Source organism: Culex quinquefasciatus, chromosome 2, assembly GCF_015732765.1.
Source record: "Culex quinquefasciatus strain JHB chromosome 2, VPISU_Cqui_1.0_pri_paternal, whole genome shotgun sequence".
In the NCBI taxonomy this organism is placed as follows: domain Eukaryota; kingdom Metazoa; phylum Arthropoda; class Insecta; order Diptera; family Culicidae; genus Culex; species Culex quinquefasciatus.
The window spans coordinates 104,502,173-104,528,376 of record NC_051862.1 but is presented as its reverse complement, the minus strand read 5'-3'; the positions used below and the strand labels follow the sequence as shown (position 1 = coordinate 104,528,376).

At 22.1% G+C, this 26,204-nt stretch overlaps 1 long non-coding RNA gene across 1 annotated transcript; it reads left to right on the top strand.

Moving 5' to 3' along the window:
* The first annotated feature begins 583 nt into the window (after positions 1–583).
* Positions 584–3,126, top strand: LOC119767609. Its single transcript, XR_005277612.1, has 4 exons — positions 584–762; positions 1,688–1,811; positions 1,883–1,950; positions 2,816–3,126. It is a non-coding gene; the product is annotated as an uncharacterized LOC119767609 (long non-coding RNA).
* Positions 3,127–26,204: the final 23,078 nt, after the last annotated feature.

Here is a 26,204-nt window from a genome sequence, read left to right as displayed (position 1 = left end):
CGACTCCACTCAGTTTCAAGGCCGAAACCTGTTACTGACCATCAACGTATATTTCAACTCCGGTCTCCAGCGAACTCCAATCCTGATACATTAACCGACATTGACAACATTTAAATTACAAAAATATATGTACAAGTCAATCAAAATAAATATTTACAAATTAAAATTCAAACAAGCATGCAATTTCTACATTTTTACAGCATGCAAAATATTTACAAAATTCAGAAAATCAAATTCCAGAATAATTATTTACACAATAAATTCTTTTACAATCGTATCGAGTCACACCAAGTGACGGTTGATATACATCAACACGCGCTAGTGTCGAAGATCTCCTTTTCCACTCTACTTCGTTATCATTACCATTCGTATCAGTGTGTGTATGGCTCTCACGATTGTGTGCAAAAAATGTTTGTAATCTTCATGCAAATTTTAAGACAACAACAAAGTACAAATTAAACCAATAAATAATTACAAAAATAAAAATATGTACATACCAATCGGCATAATACTAACAAAATTTGCCAAAAATTTCCATATATTAACCGAAAATTTAATTTGTGCATCAGCACTTTCATGCAACATTGTACGCAAGATCTTATCAAACCTCGATCTAGTACTGCCTTTTCCGATAAATTGATATAAACTGTTTAACTGTATGTGTTATCACTGTTCGGGAAACTTACGAACTGTCAAATGAATCTGTCACACTCTGTCAAAGACGTGTTTATATGTGGAAATGAGGCATGAATAAATGGTATGGTAAGTATCGATGGAATATTTGGTAAAAAAGTTGAGAAATTGCGAAGCAAGTACTCTCCAAATCATGAGGTACCAACATGCTGGTCAAGTACTCGCTGGTGAATGAATCTCATTCATTTTTATCAAGTAGTTCATCAAATACAGTGAACGAAAAAAAAAATGTTCATAACCTCAAACCTAATTGTGAAAATTGATGATTAGATATTATTGGTGCTTTAATTATGTTGTGATTGATATTGATTATTATATTTCATGATTTTGGTTAATTTCCCGAGACACATGATATTCAGATAACTTCTATGTATTTCCAAGTCATTATGCTGAAGGCAAATTATGTGGGTTCTGTGATTTCTATTTATGCTTTTATGCTTTCATTCACTATTTATGTTTGGAGACAGAAAATTGACTAAATTTGTGGACAAAACAGTACAAATCAATAAATAATCATGCAACAAACTAAAATTCAAATAAATTAACATTCAATTCAACTTTTTTACAAGATTTGTACAAACTCTTCACAACTACAGGTAATTAGGTGTACACTACCTTTCTCCCACGCATTTTTCTTGGTATTAGCGATAGTTGGAACAGTGTGAGTGCATCTAGAAGAGATGTTAACAGATACCACTCTCTTGAACCAAAATCCACCAAGTAACATCGAGCCAAACTGCTCTAAAAGTTGCCCTAACTCGAGGCACAACTACTCCCGCATTTTACAGGCTAGACCAACTTAGACGCAATACACGATCAAACAGATTGTTTACGATCATGCACGCTGTTGTATCTACCGTAACATTACCGAACTCTGTCTCACCATCTCGTCAGATGTTGTGTGAGCAGGCTCAAAACTTCTACTTTCTGGATCCAACTTCAGCATAACAGCTGTAACTATGTCCTACGACACTAACAAACATTTCTCCTGCAGGTTCACCAAACTACGTGGCATATTACGAAGGACTGGAACTTAGTCACAACTACTTTGGCCAGGGATGAGCATTGGCGTACTTGAATGGACGAAATAGTACTTCTTAAAGAACATTTAACAGAAGGTAACTATTTGCCAAACTGTACTGCTCGATCTAACCAAAAGCAGCTCAACTAATTCCATCTCTTCTTTCAGGGTAAATTGGCCGTAACAACGCACCACCCTAACAAAGGAACATCGTCCTCAAAACATCTCACACACAGGTAAGATTTACATCTACACACACTTCACAAACTTCACAAACACAAACGATCTTAATCGTCTTCCTAGACTAGTACCACATTACGATCAATGGTGTCTCTGTGTTTGCATGTCCACTACATCTGAAAATTCGACGAATGATGACTTTTAACTTCATCGATTCTCAGAGTAGTTAACTACACACAAAAGACCCAAAACGCTCTAAAAATCTTGTTTGAGGACTAACTTAGGTGAACTAGTACCGCAATACTCTGCCTCTCCGAGTATCAACATTTTTTCTCACCAAGAGAAACACATGGCCAACTCGACCAACATAAACTCCTATCTCCTCACAACATTAACACCAAATTTGAACAGGTACTAGAAAAGTCTAGGAAATCTTAATAAAAAGAAAACAGATTTTCTAAAATTTTGTTCTTGGGTTAAAAACAAGTCTCATACACAACAAACTTTCATTTGTCATGCAGAAACCTACCACTAACTCACACATACTCGTAGCGACTCTCACTACAACATAAACTTTCTCCCTAAACGCTCTCTTTGATTGAAAGCTCTCGCAATTTACTTCAATTATCAACTCTTGTTTCAGATTTATCTCTCATTTTTCCAGTTTCATATTCTTTTGATGATTTGCTCTTTTTCTGATTCTCTCAAGGGGTAATTGGGTTGGAAAATTGGTGAAACAGTTCACCATTCTAGTACATCATTCATTCATCATTCTTTCATTCAAATATCACTCATCACTCAAACACTCAAATTAAAACTCTTTCAATAAATTTGATCACAAGATCTAAAACATTCACAACACTAAACCATTTCGTACAAAAACACTGTTTATTAACTCAAATACTTTAATTTTCTTTTTAGATGTCATTTATCGACGCATAATTCAGCGAAATGGACTACAAAATACTGTGGAGTTCACTACCCAAAGCGGTCATGTTGTCATCATCCCACCGGAACACAAGTCCAGATTTGGAATGGAATTCCAATAAAAATTGGATAAAATTGTAAAGAACTACCTAGTAAAACGGTTTTGCACGTCGAAATAATTTGATAACCTAGAATTTGTTCACGCTCGATACCTAAATGAGCTGATTTGAAATTGTATAATTACTAGGGCTAAGCTTGTGAACTCGCACAGACTGTAGGGAAAATAAACGATTTGTTTTGCCTGGTCTTTTCATTCAACACATACGAAGGAAACCACACTCCACTGATACGAAAGCCATTCTGGAATTTTGCAAATTTATCAATGAAATCTTCGACCAATTACTATGTCAATGTCTGGTGGTCGTTCCTCCTCACATAGACATCCAAGACCCCTCCAAAGGACCTAAATATCCAAGTATTAGTTGTTCTTCTGTTTGTATTTTGATGTTTGGTCAAGTCCTGAACTTGAATAATGGGCGTTTTCCCAGAGAAGTGGGCATCATGCTCATAATTCACAGATATTCCCATGCACGAATTAGTTAAACTATTTCTAGTTGGGCGCCAAGTATAACATATGGCTGGCTAACTCCAGCAATGATGAGACCTCCCTTACTAAAACACCTCAGGGTCGGCCTGTTAATCCGAATTCGGCACAAAAGGAAAACACCTGCTAGTACCGTTGAACAAAACACCCACTTTATTCCGGAACTATCCGACAGTTTATTTCGGCAGACTCAAGCTGCACTTCCTTGTCCTTCCCACTTCCTTATCCTAGTCCTACCTCACACGTCCTCTTCTTCCTTCTTCCTTGGGGCCCCTTTCCGGAACTGTCACTGCTGCCGCTGCTCGTTCTCGCCGGCTTCTGCTACTCGCCGTCGTTGTCGCCTCCACGCATCCGGGACACACTTCACCGGAGCGGAACACCTTCTTCGGCTCTTCGCTCGTGCTTGACGGTCAGCTGCTTCAGCACGTACTCGGCCCTCTCCTCGCCTTCTGCCTCGACGCTCCTGGGTTTGTTGACGGACCCAGGACTTCGGTGGACAAGTCCACCGGATTGCCTGGTTTCCGGCGTCGACGGGTTGTAACGGCTGGCAGATTCGGTGGCAGTTATGGTCGCGACAGGGATGTTCCTCGGAACAAAATGGCGGCGTCGCGACCGGCAGTTCCCACACCGGAACGGTGTAGAGTTGCGATCGTCTGGCGTGACGATCGCCGTAGGGGACACTGCGGGTGTCGTGTGGATCACACGGGCTTCCGGCACCCAGGGTTGGGCTGGCCGATCGGTACGCGAAGCGTACACACCGAGGGGTCTGTAGGGCACAATGGGACAGCGTTAGAAGATGGCGGAAAGGAGGTGGGTTGGCTGATTCGGGGATTTGTTGTTTTGGGATCGTCCTCTACCTGGTTGTCCAGTTTCTGCGCAGGTTCTCCTGCAGCTCGTCCGGATCTTCCGATCGACGGACCCTTTTCTTCCGGTCTTCCGCGCCGGTTCCACTTCACTTTCACTTGACGGCGAACGTAACTGGTCCGACCGTCCACTTCTTAAATCACCAGGCAAGTGACCGATCCAATGGCGCAGATTCTCCAGCGTTCCTCAACCTCATCCATCCTTCCCATTTCGCCCCATTCTCATCCTATTTCGCCCTAGCGAATCCATTGTCCTTCTCGTGGCGCTTTCTGGTGGTGGCTAGCGCAACTACTCCAGCGTGCAGCGTTGGTAGCGTCCATTGGCGTTGGACCGCTACTCGAGTGGGGATGTTCCGCTCTCCAGCTTTCGCAGGGTTCCCTTTCGGCATGCTAATTTACGCGTTGCGGAACAACAGTCTCACCACTCTTGAAGCTAACCTAACCACTGGTTACAGAGATATCGACATTAGAAAATAGTGGGTTGTTTGGGTGAGACTTAGAAAACATCAATTTTCATGTTTTTTAACCTTTGCATGGCAATATCTCAGCAACTAAGGGTCGTATCAACAAAGTCCGAAGAAGCAAAATATAGAGAATTTTCTCAGCTCTTCAAAAATATTTTTTTCAATAGTGGGCAAACATGGGCACTATTTTTAAAAAATGAAAAACTGCGACTATTTTCAAAAAAGTTACCTAAAAAAGGTTATAACTTGAAAATGGTGCACTTTTTCAAAAATTCACTAAAGTACTTTTTGATTGCAAATTCGATTTTACATCGGAAAATGAAGTTGAAAAATTTTTGCGACCAATATTTCGATTTTTTGAAAAAATCTGTATTGATTCAAAAAATCATAACTCGGTCAAAGATTTTTTGCCCATTCTGGAAATTTCTGAAAAGTTGGCATTTTATGTCCTCTAAAACATATCAAAAAATGAAAAAAATTAAAAATAGTGTTTTTTTGCAAATCAAGTTTTAGTGACAAAAAGTTAAATTAAAAATCACCAAATTTTTTTTTATCGTGTATCAATTTTTTTCAGTGTAGTCCATATTCATACCTACAACTTTGCCGAAGACACCAAATCGATCAAAAAATTCCTTCAAAAGATACAGATTTTTGAATTTTCACATATCATTTTTGTATGGACAGCTGCCAAATTTGTATGGAAAATTATATGGACAAACTAATGATGCAAAATGGCTTCTTTGGGCATACCGAAGGCACCAAAAAAGTTTCAGCCGGATTAAAAAATACAAAAAAAATCGAATGACCGAAATCTCAGAGAATTGCTCTTATGCATTTGCTGCCGGTCGAGCTGTACCAGGATTGCTGCTGGAAGAACTGAAACCTTGATTGTTGCTGCCCGCTTCTTTACTGTAGTCCTGTTCAAGTCCAGAAGTCTTAGAAGAATTACGATTCAAGTGGCTTTTGTTGATAAGTCCAAACCCTGCTGGAGCTGTTGAATCTTGACTTGGTGAGATCGATCCATTTTATCTATCATTATTTGATAGATGATTTTATTCTCTTATTTTATATAATATTCTATTGATCAAATGATATATCCATATTATCCCATTCCCACCTTCCTTTTCTCCTATCCACATTTCCTCCTCCCCCCCCCTCATGCCCCTAAATATTATTATCTGCCAAATTTACACTTACACACCACACCACAACTGTTTCGGAGCGTTTGGTACGGTATGTCCACGCATCCTTCCTCCTGATGATTCTATGAAATGTGATCCGTTCACAGAATCTGTCTCTGCGGTTAATGCAACGCAGTAGGCCTGGCCGCTTTAATTTTTGCTATACATTTTCGGGGTAACTCGGATGTACTGTAATCATTAATATTGATAAGAAAGGACTTGAGGCGTAATCTTACCACAAGTTCTTCCAGGATGCTTTCTTCGGACTGGCTGCGCTTGTGTTCGATTAGATTAGATTAGATTAAATGTTTAAATGTTTAAATGTTTAAATGTTTAAATAGTTAAATGTTTAAATAAAGTGCATAATTGGCAAAGGGAGCGCGTGGTCGTAAAAAAAAATTATTTGGAGTGAAAAGTGATTTTTTTTGCGCCTTTTGTTTCGCATTTTTGTCGTGAATTGTGTGCTGCGAGAAGAAGATTACCCTCTGAAAATGCAGCGTCATCAGTGCATGATTGGGAAAGGGTGCGTGTGGTCGTAAAAAATATTCGGAGTTTAAAGTGATTTTTTTGCGCCTTTTGTTTCGCATTTTTGTCGTGGATTGTGTCGTGCGAGGAGAAGATTACCCTCTGAAAATGCAGCGTCATCAGTGCATAATTGGCAAAGGGAGCGCGTGGTCGTAAAAAAATATAATTGGAGTGAAAAGTGATTTTTTTTGCGCCTTTTGTTTCGCATTTTTGTCGTGAATTGTGTGCTGCGAGGAGAAGATTACCCTCTGAAAATCCCAAGTAGCACACTTTGTTCGGCAAAAGATTTCCGAACTTGTTGTTGAACTCATTTACTATGTTTTCCCAACGTCCCTGAGAACTCTTGAACGCTGGAAAAAGCGCACGTTGTTCTGTTGTTGTCTTAACCTGTTAGAAATGTGCGTGGTTTAATATAGTTTTACCAGCGCACGTCCTACATGCATAGAGAACGTTTGTTGAACATGTCATAAGAACTCTTGACTATAAGATTCTGAAACGGGTTGGATAATGTCGTTAGAACCGTTTAACAACATTCTGCCTTTAAGATTCAGGAGGGAGTTAGGCAAACGTTTTTATAACCGTTCAAGAACATATCGTGGCAGACAACAATGTTAAACAGGCTTTTCATAAAATACGTCCAAGGTGTTCGCTCAAAAGTTGTTTTTTCTTTATTTAATCCTTTATTTGTGAGTAATGTCGCATTACGATTCTTTAACTACTAGTTTTTAGTAATTTATTAGTTTGGACAGGGATACGACATTTATGAATAATAATAATATGAATGATGGATAATACAAAAATATCAACCATAAAAAATCATTCAGTTTCCTAGTTATGCCTTTGGGGATTTTTTTTCAATTATGTTTGAGTGCTAATGAACATCGCTTGCTACTACTACTCTACTACTGCTGCTGGTTCCCGGTGCTGCATTTTCAGTTTTCCTTTTTGATGAAGAATGCTCAGGGCAAGTATCGAACCCAAGATCACTCCAAATGTCAAGTCCGGGCGCGCGTCTGCTTCTTTCCACGAGGGGTTATGTTGGATGAGCAGGCCTGAACGTCAATAAGAAGTCTGCGGTCATCTAGGTTTTACCAAGTTCACTAACAGTTTGCCCAAACTTCTTTCGAACGTAAGCTATTTCTATTTTTAGAACTATCCTTGCTTGTTTCGTCAACATGTCCTTGCTCGGATTTTAGAACACGAACGCGAACTTCACATAAACAACTTCTTTACGAGAAATCCCAGCCGAAGAGAAAGGTCAAATCTACTATGTTATCACGTTCAGCAAACTGAAATGAAACATCATGTCTGCAAATGTCATTTTGCTTTACGAGTTCTACAAGCATGTTTCAATGAGGTCAGAATAAACTTCAAAATGAATTATTCGTAATCCGTTGCTAGATTTGGCATTTGTGTTACACAGCCATGTTGAACAATGGTTTTTTGATCAAAATGTGAAAAATTGACCAAATGTGTTGCCACTTGTTCAATAATTAACGAATAAAAACACTTATGCAGCAATTGTTCAACAAAAAAATAAAGAGCGATGTTTTTCTTGCTACTTGGGATGCAGCGTCATCAGTGCATGATTGGGAAAGGGTGCGCGTGGTCGTAAAAAATATTCGGAGTTTAAAGTGATTTTTTTTTTGCGCCTTTTGTTTCGCATTTTTGTCGTGGATTGTGTGCTGCCAGGAGAAGATTACCCTCTGAAAATGCAGCGTCATCAGTGCATGATTGGGAAAGGGTGCACGTGGTCGTAAAAAATATTCGGAGTTTAAAGTGATTTTTTTGTGCCTTTTGTTTCGCATTTTGTCGTGAATTGTGTGCTGCGAGGAGAAGATATGTTCTACCAGTGCAAGCGGATGGTTGTATTTGTGTGCAAAGTGAAAAAAAAAAAACAAATCAGGATTGTGAGATGGATGGAAGGCAATTTGACGGTTGAGCTCGTTAGGTTTATCGCGTAAAAAATATTTTGATTCATCAAGAACGTTGTGTGGTGCGCGAGTCTTTTTTGTGTTGAAAAGACCTTCCCATAGCTCCGTAGCTCGGAGGGCTCGACGTCGGTTGTTTGTGTGTTAAGCCCTCTCCATAGCGTCGTAGCTCGAGAGGCAACGAAAATCAATAACTTATCTAGCTAACAGAAAGAAGATCGGAAGGCACTTGATGGTTGAGTTCGTCGCGTCTATTCCGTAACAAATTTATGAATTAAATGATTATATAATTAAAAATCAGACTACGCTATCATTGCAGCATTGCGTTAAACACCTCATTCTATAAATAAATATTATTTGGCTGTATCTTTCCACAGCCGGCTGTCTAAGATTAAACCATTTCATTAAAAATTTAACAACAGTTAAACGGGAAATGTGCCTTGAGAATAATATATAATACCTTTCAACAAACACTATGATTTTGGGTCGCATCATCATCTTCTATGATGAATCCTGACCAAGCACCCTATCCTACTAACAAGTTTTCAGGTTTCTGGCGCTCGTGGGGTGTAAGCACAGAGTAAATCAGCTGCCCTAGTAGCAACCTGCGCTAACTAACATTCCCGTCCCTTAAAATCGAGGTCTACAAACTGACATGGCGGGCGCCGTTGGTGGCCAATGACTGTTACCTATTCGCGACTGATCTAGTTTTAGCAATCATGGTGTTTTATCTTTTCGGCGCATTCATACATGCTGTTGATAAGGGAAACACCACTTGATAGTCGAAGCCTATGATCAGCAGTGCTGAAAGGATATTACGGTTCTGTTCAGCAACGGAGGGGCAACCATGGGTGATCTCTCATGCTCATGCTCATGCTCATTAAATGTTTAAATAGTTAAATGTTTAAATGTTTAAATGTTTAAATATTTTAATATTTTAATATTTTTAGATTTTAATATTTTAATATTTTAATATTTTAATATTTTAATATTTTAATATTTTAATATTTTAATATTTTAATATTTTAATATTTTAATATTTTAATATTTTAATATTTTAATATTTTAATATTTTAATATTTTAATATTTTAATATTTTAATATTTTAATATTTTAATATTTTAATATTTTAATATTTTAATATTTTAATATTTTAATATTTTAATATTTTAATATTTTAATATTTTAATATTTTAATATTTTAATATTTTAATATTTTAATATTTTAATATTTTAATATTTTAATATTTTAATATTTTAATATTTTAATATTTTAATATTTTAATATTTTAATATTTTAATATTTTAATATTTTAATATTTTAATATTTTAATATTTTAATATTTTAATATTTTAATATTTTAATATTTTAATATTTTAATATTTTAATATTTTAATATTTTAATATTTTAATATTTTAATATTTTAATATTTTAATATTTTAATATTTTAATATTTTAATATTTTAATATTTTAATATTTTAATATTTTAATATTTTAATATTTTAATATTTTAATATTTTAATATTTTAATATTTTAATATTTTAATATTTTAATATTTTAATATTTTAATATTTTAATATTTTAATATTTTAATATTTTAATATTTTAATATTTTAATATTTTAATATTTTAATATTTTAATATTTTAATATTTTAATATTTTAATATTTTAATATTTTAATATTTTAATATTTTAATATTTTAATATTTTAATATTTTAATATTTTAATATTTTAATATTTTAATATTTTAATATTTTAATATTTTAATATTTTAATATTTTAATATTTTAATATTTTAATATTTTAATATTTTAATATTTTAATATTTTAATATTTTAATATTTTAATATTTTAATATTTTAATATTTTAATATTTTAATATTTTAATATTTTAATATTTTAATATTTTAATATTTTAATATTTTAATATTTTAATATTTTAATATTTTAATATTTTAATATTTTAATATTTTAATATTTTAATATTTTAATATTTTAATATTTTAATATTTTAATATTTTAATATTTTAATATTTTAATATTTTAATATTTTAATATTTTAATATTTTAATATTTTAATATTTTAATATTTTAATATTTTAATATTTTAATATTTTAATATTTTAATATTTTAATATTTTAATATTTTAATATTTTAATATTTTAATATTTTAATATTTTAATATTTTAATATTTTAATATTTTAATATTTTAATATTTTAATATTTTAATATTTTAATATTTTAATATTTTAATATTTTAATATTTTAATATTTTAATATTTTAATATTTTAATATTTTAATATTTTAATATTTTAATATTTTAATATTTTAATATTTTAATATTTTAATATTTTAATATTTTAATATTTTAATATTTTAATATTTTAATATTTTAATATTTTAATATTTTAATATTTTAATATTTTAATATTTTAATATTTTAATATTTTAATATTTTAATATTTTAATATTTTAATATTTTAATATTTTAATATTTTAATATTTTAATATTTTAATATTTTAATATTTTAATATTTTAATATTTTAATATTTTAATATTTTAATATTTTAATATTTTAATATTTTAATATTTTAATATTTTAATATTTTAATATTTTAATATTTTAATATTTTAATATTTTAATATTTTAATATTTTAATATTTTAATATTTTAATATTTTAATATTTTAATATTTTAATATTTTAATATTTTAATATTTTAATATTTTAATATTTTAATATTTTAATATTTTAATATTTTAATATTTTAATATTTTAATATTTTAATATTTTAATATTTTAATATTTTAATATTTTAATATTTTAATATTTTAATATTTTAATATTTTAATATTTTAATATTTTAATATTTTAATATTTTAATATTTTAATATTTTAATATTTTAATATTTTAATATTTTAATATTTTAATATTTTAATATTTTAATATTTTAATATTTTAATATTTTAATATTTTAATATTTTAATATTTTAATATTTTAATATTTTAATATTTTAATATTTTAATATTTTAATATTTTAATATTTTAATATTTTAATATTTTAATATTTTAATATTTTAATATTTTAATATTTTAATATTTTAATATTTTAATATTTTAATATTTTAATATTTTAATATTTTAATATTTTAATATTTTAATATTTTAATATTTTAATATTTTAATATTTTAATATTTTAATATTTTAATATTTTAATATTTTAATATTTTAATATTTTAATATTTTAATATTTTAATATTTTAATATTTTAATATTTTAATATTTTAATATTTTAATATTTTAATATTTTAATATTTTAATATTTTAATATTTTAATATTTTAATATTTTAATATTTTAATATTTTAATATTTTAATATTTTAATATTTTAATATTTTAATATTTTAATATTTTAATATTTTAATATTTTAATATTTTAATATTTTAATATTTTAATATTTTAATATTTTAATATTTTAATATTTTAATATTTTAATATTTTAATATTTTAATATTTTAATATTTTAATATTTTAATATTTTAATATTTTAATATTTTAATATTTTAATATTTTAATATTTTAATATTTTAATATTTTAATATTTTAATATTTTAATATTTTAATATTTTAATATTTTAATATTTTAATATTTTAATATTTTAATATTTTAATATTTTAATATTTTAATATTTTAATATTTTAATATTTTAATATTTTAATATTTTAATATTTTAATATTTTAATATTTTAATATTTTAATATTTTAATATTTTAATATTTTAATATTTTAATATTTTAATATTTTAATATTTTAATATTTTAATATTTTAATATTTTAATATTTTAATATTTTAATATTTTAATATTTTAATATTTTAATATTTTAATATTTTAATATTTTAATATTTTAATATTTTAATATTTTAATATTTTAATATTTTAATATTTTAATATTTTAATATTTTAATATTTTAATATTTTAATATTTTAATATTTTAATATTTTAATATTTTAATATTTTAATATTTTAATATTTTAATATTTTAATATTTTAATATTTTAATATTTTAATATTTTAATATTTTAATATTTTAATATTTTAATATTTTAATATTTTAATATTTTAATATTTTAATATTTTAATATTTTAATATTTTAATATTTTAATATTTTAATATTTTAATATTTTAATATTTTAATATTTTAATATTTTAATATTTTAATATTTTAATATTTTAATATTTTAATATTTTAATATTTTAATATTTTAATATTTTAATATTTTAATATTTTAATATTTTAATATTTTAATATTTTAATATTTTAATATTTTAATATTTTAATATTTTAATATTTTAATATTTTAATATTTTAATATTTTAATATTTTAATATTTTAATATTTTAATATTTTAATATTTTAATATTTTAATATTTTAATATTTTAATATTTTAATATTTTAATATTTTAATATTTTAATATTTTAATATTTTAATATTTTAATATTTTAATATTTTAATATTTTAATATTTTAATATTTTAATATTTTAATATTTTAATATTTTAATATTTTAATATTTTAATATTTTAATATTTTAATATTTTAATATTTTAATATTTTAATATTTTAATATTTTAATATTTTAATATTTTAATATTTTAATATTTTAATATTTTAATATTTTAATATTTTAATATTTTAATATTTTAATATTTTAATATTTTAATATTTTAATATTTTAATATTTTAATATTTTAATATTTTAATATTTTAATATTTTAATATTTTAATATTTTAATATTTTAATATTTTAATATTTTAATATTTTAATATTTTAATATTTTAATATTTTAATATTTTAATATTTTAATATTTTAATATTTTAATATTTTAATATTTTAATATTTTAATATTTTAATATTTTAATATTTTAATATTTTAATATTTTAATATTTTAATATTTTAATATTTTAATATTTTAATATTTTAATATTTTAATATTTTAATATTTTAATATTTTAATATTTTAATATTTTAATATTTTAATATTTTAATATTTTAATATTTTAATATTTTAATATTTTAATATTTTAATATTTTAATATTTTAATATTTTAATATTTTAATATTTTAATATTTTAATATTTTAATATTTTAATATTTTAATATTTTAATATTTTAATATTTTAATATTTTAATATTTTAATATTTTAATATTTTAATATTTTAATATTTTAATATTTTAATATTTTAATATTTTAATATTTTAATATTTTAATATTTTAATATTTTAATATTTTAATATTTTAATATTTTAATATTTTAATATTTTAATATTTTAATATTTTAATATTTTAATATTTTAATATTTTAATATTTTAATATTTTAATATTTTAATATTTTAATATTTTAATATTTTAATATTTTAATATTTTAATATTTTAATATTTTAATATTTTAATATTTTAATATTTTAATATTTTAATATTTTAATATTTTAATATTTTAATATTTTAATATTTTAATATTTTAATATTTTAATATTTTAATATTTTAATATTTTAATATTTTAATATTTTAATATTTTAATATTTTAATATTTTAATATTTTAATATTTTAATATTTTAATATTTTAATATTTTAATATTTTAATATTTTAATATTTTAATATTTTAATATTTTAATATTTTAATATTTTAATATTTTAATATTTTAATATTTTAATATTTTAATATTTTAATATTTTAATATTTTAATATTTTAATATTTTAATATTTTAATATTTTAATATTTTAATATTTTAATATTTTAATATTTTAATATTTTAATATTTTAATATTTTAATATTTTAATATTTTAATATTTTAATATTTTAATATTTTAATATTTTAATATTTTAATATTTTAATATTTTAATATTTTAATATTTTAATATTTTAATATTTTAATATTTTAATATTTTAATATTTTAATATTTTAATATTTTAATATTTTAATATTTTAATATTTTAATATTTTAATATTTTAATATTTTAATATTTTAATATTTTAATATTTTAATATTTTAATATTTTAATATTTTAATATTTTAATATTTTAATATTTTAATATTTTAATATTTTAATATTTTAATATTTTAATATTTTAATATTTTAATATTTTAATATTTTAATATTTTAATATTTTAATATTTTAATATTTTAATATTTTAATATTTTAATATTTTAATATTTTAATATTTTAATATTTTAATATTTTAATATTTTAATATTTTAATATTTTAATATTTTAATATTTTAATATTTTAATATTTTAATATTTTAATATTTTAATATTTTAATATTTTAATATTTTAATATTTTAATATTTTAATATTTTAATATTTTAATATTTTAATATTTTAATATTTTAATATTTTAATATTTTAATATTTTAATATTTTAATATTTTAATATTTTAATATTTTAATATTTTAATATTTTAATATTTTAATATTTTAATATTTTAATATTTTAATATTTTAATATTTTAATATTTTAATATTTTAATATTTTAATATTTTAATATTTTAATATTTTAATATTTTAATATTTTAATATTTTAATATTTTAATATTTTAATATTTTAATATTTTAATATTTTAATATTTTAATATTTTAATATTTTAATATTTTAATATTTTAATATTTTAATATTTTAATATTTTAATATTTTAATATTTTAATATTTTAATATTTTAATATTTTAATATTTTAATATTTTAATATTTTAATATTTTAATATTTTAATATTTTAATATTTTAATATTTTAATATTTTAATATTTTAATATTTTAATATTTTAATATTTTAATATTTTAATATTTTAATATTTTAATATTTTAATATTTTAATATTTTAATATTTTAATATTTTAATATTTTAATATTTTAATATTTTAATATTTTAATATTTTAATATTTTAATATTTTAATATTTTAATATTTTAATATTTTAATATTTTAATATTTTAATATTTTAATATTTTAATATTTTAATATTTTAATATTTTAATATTTTAATATTTTAATATTTTAATATTTTAATATTTTAATATTTTAATATTTTAATATTTTAATATTTTAATATTTTAATATTTTAATATTTTAATATTTTAATATTTTAATATTTTAATATTTTAATATTTTAATATTTTAATATTTTAATATTTTAATATTTTAATATTTTAATATTTTAATATTTTAATATTTTAATATTTTAATATTTTAATATTTTAATATTTTAATATTTTAATATTTTAATATTTTAATATTTTAATATTTTAATATTTTAATATTTTAATATTTTAATATTTTAATATTTTAATATTTTAATATTTTAATATTTTAATATTTTAATATTTTAATATTTTAATATTTTAATATTTTAATATTTTAATATTTTAATATTTTAATATTTTAATATTTTAATATTTTAATATTTTAATATTTTAATATTTTAATATTTTAATATTTTAATATTTTAATATTTTAATATTTTAATATTTTAATATTTTAATATTTTAATATTTTAATATTTTAATATTTTAATATTTTAATATTTTAATATTTTAATATTTTAATATTTTAATATTTTAATATTTTAATATTTTAATATTTTAATATTTTAATATTTTAATATTTTAATATTTTAATATTTTAATATTTTAATATTTTAATATTTTAATATTTTAATATTTTAATATTTTAATATTTTAATATTTTAATATTTTAATATTTTAATATTTTAATATTTTAATATTTTAATATTTTAATATTTTAATATTTTAATATTTTAATATTTTAATATTTTAATATTTTAATATTTTAATATTTTAATATTTTAATATTTTAATATTTTAATATTTTAATATTTTAATATTTTAATATTTTAATATTTTAATATTTTAATATTTTAATATTTTAATATTTTAATATTTTAATATTTTAATATTTTAATATTTTAATATTTTAATATTTTAATATTTTAATATTTTAATATTTTAATATTTTAATATTTTAATATTTTAATATTTTAATATTTTAATATTTTAATATTTTAATATTTTAATATTTTAATATTTTAATATTTTAATATTTTAATATTTTAATATTTTAATATTTTAATATTTTAATATTTTAATATTTTAATATTTTAATATTTTAATATTTTAATATTTTAATATTTTAATATTTTAATATTTTAATATTTTAATATTTTAATATTTTAATATTTTAATATTTTAATATTTTAATATTTTAATATTTTAATATTTTAATATTTTAATATTTTAATATTTTAATATTTTAATATTTTAATATTTTAATATTTTAATATTTTAATATTTTAATATTTTAATATTTTAATATTTTAATATTTTAATATTTTAATATTTTAATATTTTAATATTTTAATATTTTAATATTTTAATATTTTAATATTTTAATATTTTAATATTTTAATATTTTAATATTTTAATATTTTAATATTTTAATATTTTAATATTTTAATATTTTAATATTTTAATATTTTAATATTTTAATATTTTAATATTTTAATATTTTAATATTTTAATATTTTAATATTTTAATATTTTAATATTTTAATATTTTAATATTTTAATATTTTAATATTTTAATATTTTAATATTTTAATATTTTAATATTTTAATATTTTAATATTTTAATATTTTAATATTTTAATATTTTAATATTTTAATATTTTAATATTTTAATATTTTAATATTTTAATATTTTAATATTTTAATATTTTAATATTTTAATATTTTAATATTTTAATATTTTAATATTTTAATATTTTAATATTTTAATATTTTAATATTTTAATATTTTAATATTTTAATATTTTAATATTTTAATATTTTAATATTTTAATATTTTAATATTTTAATATTTTAATATTTTAATATTTTAATATTTTAATATTTTAATATTTTAATATTTTAATATTTTAATATTTTAATATTTTAATATTTTAATATTTTAATATTTTAATATTTTAATATTTTAATATTTTAATATTTTAATATTTTAATATTTTAATATTTTAATATTTTAATATTTTAATATTTTAATATTTTAATATTTTAATATTTTAATATTTTAATATTTTAATATTTTAATATTTTAATATTTTAATATTTTAATATTTTAATATTTTAATATTTTAATATTTTAATATTTTAATATTTTAATATTTTAATATTTTAATATTTTAATATTTTAATATTTTAATATTTTAATATTTTAATATTTTAATATTTTAATATTTTAATATTTTAATATTTTAATATTTTAATATTTTAATATTTTAATATTTTAATATTTTAATATTTTAATATTTTAATATTTTAATATTTTAATATTTTAATATTTTAATATTTTAATATTTTAATATTTTAATATTTTAATATTTTAATATTTTAATATTTTAATATTTTAATATTTTAATATTTTAATATTTTAATATTTTAATATTTTAATATTTTAATATTTTAATATTTTAATATTTTAATATTTTAATATTTTAATATTTTAATATTTTAATATTTTAATATTTTAATATTTTAATATTTTAATATTTTAATATTTTAATATTTTAATATTTTAATATTTTAATATTTTAATATTTTAATATTTTAATATTTTAATATTTTAATATTTTAATATTTTAATATTTTAATATTTTAATATTTTAATATTTTAATATTTTAATATTTTAATATTTTAATATTTTAATATTTTAATATTTTAATATTTTAATATTTTAATATTTTAATATTTTAATATTTTAATATTTTAATATTTTAATATTTTAATATTTTAATATTTTAATATTTTAATATTTTAATATTTTAATATTTTAATATTTTAATATTTTAATATTTTAATATTTTAATATTTTAATATTTTAATATTTTAATATTTTAATATTTTAATATTTTAATATTTTAATATTTTAATATTTTAATATTTTAATATTTTAATATTTTAATATTTTAATATTTTAATATTTTAATATTTTAATATTTTAATATTTTAATATTTTAATATTTTAATATTTTAATATTTTAATATTTTAATATTTTAATATTTTAATATTTTAATATTTTAATATTTTAATATTTTAATATTTTAATATTTTAATATTTTAATATTTTAATATTTTAATATTTTAATATTTTAATATTTTAATATTTTAATATTTTAATATTTTAATATTTTAATATTTTAATATTTTAATATTTTAATATTTTAATATTTTAATATTTTAATATTTTAATATTTTAATATTTTAATATTTTAATATTTTAATATTTTAATATTTTAATATTTTAATATTTTAATATTTTAATATTTTAATATTTTAATATTTTAATATTTTAATATTTTAATATTTTAATATTTTAATATTTTAATATTTTAATATTTTAATATTTTAATATTTTAATATTTTAATATTTTAATATTTTAATATTTTAATATTTTAATATTTTAATATTTTAATATTTTAATATTTTAATATTTTAATATTTTAATATTTTAATATTTTAATATTTTAATATTTTAATATTTTAATATTTTAATATTTTAATATTTTAATATTTTAATATTTTAATATTTTAATATTTTAATATTTTAATATTTTAATATTTTAATATTTTAATATTTTAATATTTTAATATTTTAATATTTTAATATTTTAATATTTTAATATTTTAATATTTTAATATTTTAATATTTTAATATTTTAATATTTTAATATTTTAATATTTTAATATTTTAATATTTTAATATTTTAATATTTTAATATTTTAATATTTTAATATTTTAATATTTTAATATTTTAATATTTTAATATTTTAATATTTTAATATTTTAATATTTTAATATTTTAATATTTTAATATTTTAATATTTTAATATTTTAATATTTTAATATTTTAATATTTTAATATTTTAATATTTTAATATTTTAATATTTTAATATTTTAATATTTTAATATTTTAATATTTTAATATTTTAATATTTTAATATTTTAATATTTTAATATTTTAATATTTTAATATTTTAATATTTTAATATTTTAATATTTTAATATTTTAATATTTTAATATTTTAATATTTTAATATTTTAATATTTTAATATTTTAATATTTTAATATTTTAATATTTTAATATTTTAATATTTTAATATTTTAATATTTTAATATTTTAATATTTTAATATTTCAATATTTTAATATTTTAATATTTTAATATTTTAATATTTTAATATTTTAATATTTCAATATTTTAATATTTTAATATTTTAATATTTTAATATTTTAATATTTTAATATTTTAATATTTTAATATTTTAATATTTTAATATTTTAATATTTTAATATTTTAATATTTTAATATTTTAATATTTTAATATTTTAATATTTTAATATTTTAATATTTTAATATTTTAATATTTTAATATTTTAATATTTTAATATTTTAATATTTTAATATTTTAATATTTTAATATTTGAATATTTTAATATTTTAATATTTTAATATTTGAATATTTTAATATTTTAATATTTTAATATTTGAATATTTGAATATTTTAATATTTTAATATTTTAATATTTTAATATTTTAATATTTTAATATTTTAATATTTGAATATTTTAATATTTTAATATTTTAATATTTTAATATTTTAATATTTTAATATTTTAATATTTTAATATTTTAATATTTTAATATTTTAATATTTTAATATTTTAATATTTTAATATTTTAATATTTTAATATTTTAATATTTTAATATTTTAATATTTTAATATTTTAATATTTTAATATTTTAATATTTTAATATTTTAATATTTTAATATTTTAATATTTTAATATTTTAATATTTTAATATTTTAATATTTTAATATTTTAATATTTTAATATTTTAATATTTTAATATTTTAATATTTTAATATTTTAATATTTTAATATTTTAATATTTTAATATTTTAATATTTTAATATTTTAATATTTTAATATTTTAATATTTTAATATTTTAATATTTTAATATTTTAATATTTTAATATTTTAATATTATAATATTTTAATATTTTAATATTTTAATATTTTAATATTTTAATATTTTTATATTTTAATATTTTAATATTTTAATATTTTAATATTTTAATATTTTAATATTTTAATATTTTAATATTTTAATATTTTTATATTTTAATATTTTAATATTTTAATATTTTAATATTTTAATATTTTAATATTTTAATATTTTAATATTTTAATATTTTAATATTTTAATATTTTAATATTTTAATATTTTAATATTTTAATATTTTAATATTTTAATATTTTAATATTTTAATATTTTAATATTTTAATATTTTAATATTTTAATATTTTAATATTTTAATATTTTAATATTTTAATATTTTAATATTTTAATATTTTTATATTTTAACTAGGTGAACCCGGCAAACTTCGTCTTGCCCTTTTTTCATTTGTTTTTTAAGATTTCGTTTTTTTACTTTTTATTTTTACATTTTTTTATTATACTCGAACTTTTTCTTCTCAAAACAATTTGTAGGATGCTTATTAGGGTTTATTTTAATATTCTCAGTTAGATGCCTAAATGAACATGATTTTTCTTTTTTCGTTGATTAGGCTTCATCCATAAAGTACGTCACGCTAAAATCAGCCAAAATTTACCCCCCCCCCTCCCCCCCTTTGTCACGCTTTTCCTATACTTAAAACATGCAATGTCACACTTGCTCAGACCCCCTCCCCCTAGAGCGTGACATACTTTATGGATGACGCCTTAGGGTTTAGACATCTTATTTGGACTTCTATCGTTTACCTTGCTTTATCGTACACAATGTACATACTACTACTATCATATTTATTCTTATTCGCTTTTTTTTGCAAACCTCGTCCTACCCTTTTTTTGGTTTGTTGTTTGAAATATGTCCGCTTTGTACTCCGAACATATTTTGATTAAGTTCTTTGTGTTTTGTTTTGAAGCAATAAATTGGTCTATCTATTTTTTCTTTTTCTCATACCGAATGAGTTCTTTTTTTCTATTTTCCCATCCTTTTTTTTTAATTGAGATTCTTATGCTTGTCATTTTTTTCTACTATTCTCTACTATTTTTACTATCCCAACAGTTCTGGTACCTTTACTTTTTTTCTTTCATATAGCAGTTTTGCATGTTCTACCTTTACTATTTAGAAAACCATATGATTCTCCTTAAATAAACAACTAAATAAGTTCTGTCACGGGCAAAAACTGCAAGAAACTTGAAATAACTTGCTACTTTTTGTTCTGTCAGCACTTTTTTTTAACTTTTTAATCTTTATTCTTTGCTCCATGATGTGTCCTATTTATGTTTTTCCTCTTTTTTCTTAATTGTTCAAAATTAATCCCAACAATGTATTACAAATCTCATTTGGTTTTTCGTTAGACCTCCTCCTTCTTTCCTCATATAGTCTATTGAAATGACCTGTTTAATTGTCTGCTTTTGTTTCTTATTTTCTTCTGAAGATAATTTTTTAATTGTTCTTTTATCGAACTGATCCTTATACTTTTTTTCATAAATTTTTTTGTTGTTTCATAAAAATACATTGATGTTTCCGAAGTTTGAAAGGTACAAACTGGTTTGGTACAAAAATCACGGAGTACCTTTCTTAGTTTGTTTTGCTTCGTTGATTAGTGTATTCTTTTGTACATTTTGTTCCTCGTTTGCTTTTTTGCAATCTATTTTTACTCTTTCATTTTTTTTGCTGCCTGGGTGCTCTGAAAACTGAGGGTTGTTTTTATCTTTCATGATCTGTTTCATTTTTCCAGTTTTTAAACGTTCATTGAATTCATTTTGATTTGTGTTTTCCTTTTTATCTGTTTTTTGGCTGGGTTTGTTATCTAAAAACTAAAATAATAATTTGTCAGTTAAAAATTATTCTACCCACCAAATAGGTTTAGTATTTCGACTGACCAAACAGCTTTACTTTTTTAGCTTCATTATTTGTCCTACTAAAAGCTTTATTTTCTTCCTCGTTCTACATTAAACTTTTCCGTTTTGACGCTTTGTTTTTTTTTTGTTTGAAAATATCTTGACGCCTCCTATGATCAAAATTTAGTTTTTCGTTTCATTTCCCATACAATCTGCAGATTTTCCGGAATCGGTTCCAGAGTGGGCAAAGTGTCAACTAATTAGCGTAAAAACCTTCCTTGGGCTTATACGAACCCAACGCAACAAAGAGCGCTCCGATCCGACTTTCCGTTATCAACTGATGCGCGTTCGAACAAAACCGTCGAAATTTTTTATATATATAGATATTTTAATATTTTAATATTTTAATATTTTAACCATAATATTTGTTGTATTCATGAGATGTACAGTAGTTTTATTGTTTCAATTTATAACATTTCCAATAACAAAACCAAGGGGTTTCCAGCATCGTGTCAGACTGGTCACTAATCCGGAATTACTTGGAATTTGAGCAAGTAATTCTGTAATTGAGCATGAGCATGAGCATGAGAGACCACCCATGGTTGTCCTTCTCCGTTGCTGAACAGGACCATAATATCCCATCAGCACAACCGGTCACACGCTTCAACGATCAAATGATGTTTCCCTTATCAAGAGCATGCATGAATGCGCTGAGAAGATAAAACATCACGATCATCAAAACTGGAGCCGGTGCGAATAGGAAACAGTCGTTGGCCACCAACGGCGCCCGCCATGTCAGTTTGTAGATCTCGAGGGAATGGGACGGGAATGTTAGTTAGCACAGGCTGCTACCAAGGGTGGGTTCTATACGATATCCACACCCCGCGTGTGCCGGAAAACTACTTCTACTTGGGATTTTGTTAGTGGGTAAGGGTAATGGCCAGGATTCAACATAGAGGATGATGATGCGACCCAATAATCAATAAATTTTGTTTAATGGTGTGATGTATTATGCATTCTCAAGGCAATCAGTCGGAGTATGCGGATGAGACTATTCCCGGTTATTTGGTGTTGAGTTTAGCATAAATGATTTAATCTTAGACAGCCGGCTGTGGAATGATAAAACGAAATAAAATGCGAAAACGCGAAACCGCCCGGATCGAAATACACAAACAATCGGAAGGACAATAAAGTCGGAAACGGCGACGAAAATCCTGCGTGATGACCGCGACGCACACCGTTCAAATTCTCCAACGCAACTGTCAAACATCCCGAAACCGCCCGGAACGAAATACACACACAATCGGAAGAACAACAAAGACGGAAACGGCGACGAAAATCCTGCGTAATGACCGCGACGCACACCGTTCAAATTCTCCAACGCAACTGTCAAACATCCCGAAACCGCCCGGAACGAAATACACACACAATCGGGGGGACAACAGAGACGGAAACGGCGACGAAAATCCTGCGTGATGACCGCGACGCACACCGTTCAAATTCTCAAACGCAACTGTCAAACATCCCGAAACCGCCCGGATCGAAATACACACACAATCGGGGGGACAACAAAGACGGAAACGGCGACGAAAATCCTGCTTGATGACCGCGACGCACACCGTTCAAATTCTCCAACGCAACTGTCAAACATCCCGAAACCGCCCGGAACGAAATACACACACAATCGGAAGAACAACAAAGACGGAAACGGCGACGAAAATCCTGCGTGATGACCGCGACGCACACCGTTCAAATTCTCAAACGCAACTGTCAAACATCCCGAAACCTCAGTCTGCGATCAGCAGAGAAGCGAGTCAGACGTGCGTCCCTCACAAACCAAAAAAGTGCTTAAAAAGTGCAAAAATGCCTCACGGCAAGAAAAAGAGGCGGTCCTCACCAGCAGGATCGGCAGATTTGAAGAAGCTAAAGAATGCCGAGGCGCTACCTGCAAAGCCAGGCAGTTTGAGCAAGGACGCTCAAAATTCGTCTGGAAACCAGTTCGCTACCCTCCCTGTGGACGTGAGCGAGAAGGAAGAATTTGAACGACGGGAAAAGTTGCCACCCATTTTTGTGAAAACATCGTCATCGGATTCGGTGCGAAAGTGGCTGACCGGATTTATCAAATCTGGTGCTTTACGAGCTTCCATTCGCTTGTGTGCTGATGGACTCAAAATTCTGCTACCTACCAGAAAGGATTACAACTACGTTCGGGATTTCCTGAACAACACCAAGATTGAATACTACAGCCATGACGATCCAGGTAAACGCCCCATGAAACAGGTCCTCCGAGGCCTGTACGACATGGATGTGAGTGTGCTGAAAGAAGAGCTCAAAACTCTTAAGTTGAACGTGATCGAAGTCTTCAAGATGACGAGACACAACAAGGACATCAAGTATCGTGATCAACTGTACCTGGTTCATCTCGAGAAAGGATCGACAACGCTGTCTGAGCTGAAAGCAGTTCGGGCAATTTTCAACATCATCGTGACTTGGGAACGTTATCGTCCAGTGCACCGTGACGTGACACAATGTTCGAATTGCTTGCAGTTTGGACATGGTGGAAGGAACTGTTTCATCAAGAGTCGTTGTGCAACCTGCGGAGGTGAGCACAAAACTCAAGCTTGCAACACAATCAACGAGAACATCGAAGCTAAATGCTTCAATTGCGGTGGCGACCATTCTACCAGGAATCGAAGCTGCCCAAAACGAGCTGAGTTTGTAAAAATTCGGCAGCAAGCGACGACGAGGCACCAACCAAATCGTCGCAAAACACCACCAACTTTCACGGACGTGGATTTTCCTGCTTTGGCGTCACCTGGAGCGGGATCTGTTCGAGTGGTTCCAAATCTGCAGCCATTGCCGTTAAATCAGCGGCAAAAAGTTGCAGAGAACACAACACCTCCTGGCTTCAGTCAACAACCGAGGGAAAACCAACCAGCATCAACGGATGAAGGCAGTAGTGACCTGTTTTCACCACAAGAACTTCTGAACATTTTCATCGAGATGACAACAACACTGCGTGGTTGCAAAACTCACCAGGAACAAGTAAGAACGCTTGGAGCATTCATCTTAAAATACAGTTCGTAGTTTAATCGTTCTAATGATTTTGAATATTTCAATGAATTTATTTTTTTTTGTTTTAAGTTAGGATTAGTTGTTAAAGTGGTTTTTTTTTTCTTTTTTACCCAAATGTATTCGATTCATTGCAATAATGTAAAACAATTTGAAGTAAATAAAATAAATGTGATCAGTTAATAATAAAACGAAAAATAAAACAAAGATGAAGAGCATTAGGCCATACCACTTAGCATGTAAATGAAATGTAATTATTATAAGAAAGTTCAATAAAGACATATTTAATTTCAAAAAAAAATTCATCCCGAAACCGCCCGGATCGAAATACACACACAATCGGGGGGACAACAAAGACGGAAACGGCGACGAAAATCCTGCTTGATGACCGCGACGCACACCGTTCAAATTCTCAATTTGAGCAAGTAATTCTGTAATTCCGGATTTACTGAGTAATTCCAAAGTAATCCTGGTAATTCCTAATAATCCCAGTGTTATGTCTTCCGTTAATGAATTACACGAGTTACAGACTAACATTACAGTTTATTGTAAGTCTAGAAACTAACTTTTAAGTAAGAGCGATTACAAACGTGGTTTTGCTTTTTCGTTGCTCGCTTTAGACAAAGCTGTCACCTCGCAAGGTGTGCCCATCGCACAACGTTGAGTGTGTTGGTGCGGCGTCTCGCTATGGACAGTGTTGCCATAGCATCTCCCTCT